Raw genomic sequence first — 4,848 nt, 5'->3', positions numbered from 1 at the left:
TAAAAAACAAATACAAATCATGACAAATATAGTCTATATTCTGGGTTCGCGTGTTCGGTGTTGGTTCATAATAATGCAGACTCTCGTGTATTTGCGGATTCAAAAGTGTGACGATTAATTGAAAATGTCGATCATTAGAAAATTTTGGTTGCCTTGTTCCACATCAATGGCTCGAACAACCCCATGGGGCTGATCCTTGTAGTTTTTCTTTCGGGACGACAGTTTAGACATTATACTCCGTTCTGATACGCATAACAAATTTCGTTTTCTGGGCAGTGCTTTGAAATAGCTCCAAAGTTTGTGCATTTAATGCCGTCCTTTATCTTCTCCAGAAACAACGATTTATTCATCATTTGGCATTATGAAAAGGAGAGATCGTGATGTCTGAATTTTCTTTTGTCCAATCTTTGTAGTATTTTACTTTCATGTTTACCGTGAGATTATTCATCAATCTCTATCATCTTCAGTGTATTGTCGATGCATTTATCTGTTTCTAGAATTTCTTTTTTGTCGTGAATACGACTTACTTTACTATGGGGCGCCTTTTCAAAATTTACCCTCTGGGAGAGTGATAAGTTTTTGATCTTGAATATCTCTTGTTTTACTTAACGCAACAACATAATTTTTCCTCCATGCTATCAGAAATATAATCAGGAATTTGTGATCAAATTTTCAACAGTGTAAAATAACTATACATAACTCAAAATCTATGTTTTCTCAAACTTTTGGAAACAACGAGGAAAACTCATCACGTTTGTTTGCCTTTTTCGCACCAGGACGACGGTTTTGAGGTAGTCAGGCACAATTCCGATGTTCTACTGGCCGAGTGTAATAGGTAAATCTTAACCGAGAATTGTTCATTTTTTCTAGTACGTTAGATGGAACTGGATATCGTGCTGAAGTTCTTCCACCAACATCAGTAATAATGAGGTGGTAAAAACTTCAAATGCTCAGGTGGAATCAATGTAGCTCTTCTTCGCATTCGGACGTCGTGGCTAGCAGTAAACCAGTAATAGCAGATACCTTAATTTTTAGTTAAATTCAAGAACTAATCTCAGAAACTAGATTCTGGTCCACCTGAATTCTGAAGTTAATTTTAAGTTCATACTTCTATTTAAAAATTTAGTTCCAGATTACAGGTTCTGAATTTAAAACTAAAAAAAATTAAAACTAGAACTGAATCCTATTTCTAGATTTTGAAAATGGTTTCCAATTTAGTTCCTTATTCAGGAACTCGAAATCAGAGATATGGTGATTTAGGATTTTTCAGAATTCATGAACAAAATTCAGGATATGAATTTTAAATCTGGATTCTGAAACTAAATATTAGGTCTGAGCACCCAACCTTGATTTAAAAACTGAATTGAAAATTGCTAAAAATAACTTCAGTTTCTTACTTCTAGAACTAAACTTATTTTAACAGTTATAACCATTTAACAAATTACGCAAAGCGGTTTTTTAGAACCACTAAAATATTTCCAAAGGATTTCGAGAAGTTTATTTCTACTAGTATCTAAATCTACAAAACTGTATTTGTTCCGTGATATTTAATTGTATGGTAGAATATGTTTGCCGTCAATGCATCGTTAAAATTCTGGAAGCGAAGCAGTGAAAATTGAAAAATATACACAACCTAATACGAATGATGATCTTTATCCAGAAGTGAGAAAAAAACATGTCAGTTTTATTCGTATTCACGTCCTCCAGTTATGTCTGTGACATTACCCACCCATTTTTTTTTGTATGATCTCAGATAGTTTGCCACATTATCCGAACCATCTTTTAGTATAGATAGATTAAATACAAAGCAGCACGATGTCAATTGATCGTACAAAACTTCCTATGCACGTTCGAAAAACGCTAGAAATGCAGCAAAATTACGCCATACAACATTTTTTGCTCGAACCGTACTCGGAGCCTCATGTGTGCATAAAATTCTTTTCGGTTTCATATACGCTAGCTTTAGATCTATACAATTTTTTTATATACTTCGGTCCTGGAAGCAGATCGACTAAAATGTGTGTATATATTTTCAAATATTCCCTTGAGTGCATTAATATCTGGGAATGCGTTTATAGCATCAGCGATTGCTAACTCTAGTCGATCGTTCAAACAGTGCCATTGTATTACACATGGATAAACTTTTTTTAATAGCGTTCCCAGCCCCGACAAGCGGCCATCACAGCCAAGAATTAAACAATCTTCACTCAAAAACTGGTGATCTAATCCATGTTTATATAAAATTCCAAGTAATGCCTGTTTTATGCTTATTTTGATTTGGCTTATTGCAGCCTTGCGTGAATTTTATCCAAAGTGGTTTATTAAATTAGTTGCACTATATCTAGAATGCAGTGTCCTTTCAATATTTACTTCAATATATATTACAAAATTTCAGTAAACGGAAAGAAATCCGTTATCGTTACCATGATTGAAAACCTGTTTTAATCCACCTAGTGGTGCAATGATGCTTTTCTCATGTAACTCATGATTTCTTTAATATTACTAATAGATTCATCAAAGAAACTTGTTTGAATATTAAATAGGAAAAAAGGGGGGTGGGTAATGTCAGAGACATAACTGGATGTCGTGAATACGAAAACAACTGACATGTTCCTTAACACTTCCGAATATAAATTAGTTGATCAATTGTATGAATTATGCAAGCATTCCCCTTTTCCACATTTTTCGCAAAAACAAAGAAGACTTCACTTGATCTAGATTACTGTGAATTTCACACAGCGAAAAGTGCAAAAATCAAATCAAACAGTTCTAGATTTGCACTAAACTGAGGATATTTCCCTTCGATTTGCGAGCAAGAAATCCTAATAGTTCTTTAGAAAACTTTTAGAGCCATTAGAACGGCTGATTTTGTGTAATGCTCTCCACCGTTACTTTTTCACCAATGCAAATGACAGGCAGCTGTGACGTAATCGCTCTTGTTGGAAGCTTTGCAAACGACACAAAATACATCTGCTTGCAGTGGCGATAGAATCCAAACTGATCCAATTTTTGTTGAGAGGTTTGTTTTTACTTGATTTCGTTTGTAGCTTTTTCACTAATGGGCGTTCCTAACGGCTATAAAAATAGCAGCATATAGAATTTTAATTTCGATTATATTATTTCGGATTTGCATTTCATTGAAAGAAACTATCCGGATGTTGTACGGGATTCGTTCCTGCCTTTCAGAAGGACCAAATTGTGGAACTCATTACGACATTAAACACTGATCGGAACATTTTCTCGAACGATTTGTTGTACAGCAGCAGATGTCTTGTTCTCTTCCTCAGAACGCGTTCTGATTGGCTGGTGTTGACATGGGTCAAATGAGACAGGTTTTTCAATAGTGTACTATTGAAATACTTCAATGCTTTTTCTTTACACGCTTAAGTTGAAAAATTTCGATTTTATTGGTAGTTAGATTATATAAATCCTTTCACAGATTACTGAGCTATGAGCTTTTAAAATACGAGAAAGGCAAACGCGCCTTATGAATTATCCTCTTTGATACTCGTTTATACCAAACATTTCAGAAAAGTTTAATTTTGAATTATTTGAGATTATGTCAAACAACTGAATATTTTATCATAAAATTGTGATCATATTTCCGATGGCAAGCATCAAAAATTATGTTAATTCGTTAGATACAACAAGAGATATTCACGATCAAAAACTTATCACTCTCTCAGAGGGTAAATTTTGAAAAGGCACCCCATAGTAAAGTAAGTCGCATTCACGACAAAAAACTACAATAATCAGCCCCAAGGGGTTGTTCGAGCCATTGGTGTAGAACTAGGCAACCAAAATTTCTGATGATCGACATTTTCAATGAAACAGTTCAATCAATTGTCACACTTTTGAATCCGCATTAGGAACCAACACCGAACACGCGAACCCAGAGTATACTCTGTATAAATCATGTTAGTTTTGTAGCCGACGAAATTACATCAATATCGCAAATGTATGCAATTATATCTTTGTACATACTTACGGATTTCGATATTTAAGCTGACCTTCGCCAAGCTTGTGTGCAAACAGTTATTTTATAGCGTTAAGTTTTTCTACCATCACCACCATTCTGCGATTTCGGTCGAAACGATCAACTTTTTCTTATTATTGATCGAGTTCATCTTATATAAATTTGAAATCAATCTTATACACTCAAAATTTTCCCTGGGGTAGTTGCAAATGTCTCAGGCGACGATCCTTGTGAGAGATGGAATCATCAACATATTGCCCACGATGCGGGTACAATTTTGTACCCTACGTTAGATTTTTACACGTTCGTGGGGGTCGTAGAGGCCGTAGACCGCGCGGAGGACGCGGAGGACGCGATAGGGTAATGATACAAGCCCAGGAGCAGCAAAATCGTCAGAAGCAGCAAGCCCAGGATAAGGCAGGACCTGCCCAGGATAAGGCAGGACCTGCCAAGGATAAGGCAGGACCTGCTAAGGATAAGGCAGGACCTGCTAAGGATAAGGAAGGGCCTGAAAAGTTGCCAGAGACTAAAGAATAAACGGTGCATTTTAGAGGAATTTGTTTTTTTTAGTTGAATTTTTTTTGTTTCTGTTAAATTGAATTGTTTTTTTTTTTATTTCAAGATAATAAAGCAGAATTGAAATTTAAAAAAAAAAAAAAAAAAGGCACAAATCTCCAAATATCAAGGGGAACGTGCCATTTGAGCCAATTTGTTCTGATTCCTGATTCCTGCAAATGTCTCAGGCGAAAACGACATAATATGGAATTTCATCCGATCTTGCATGACACATGATCAGCGCATACCAATTAAAGCTTCAAATAGTTTTATAAGCGTTTTCTGTCTTGCTCTCTAGCAACAACCTACCTCTGGCA

The sequence above is a fragment of the Malaya genurostris genome, chromosome 2 (assembly GCF_030247185.1).
Source record: "Malaya genurostris strain Urasoe2022 chromosome 2, Malgen_1.1, whole genome shotgun sequence".
Classification (NCBI taxonomy): domain Eukaryota; kingdom Metazoa; phylum Arthropoda; class Insecta; order Diptera; family Culicidae; genus Malaya; species Malaya genurostris.
Note: the sequence above shows the minus strand (reverse complement) of the source record.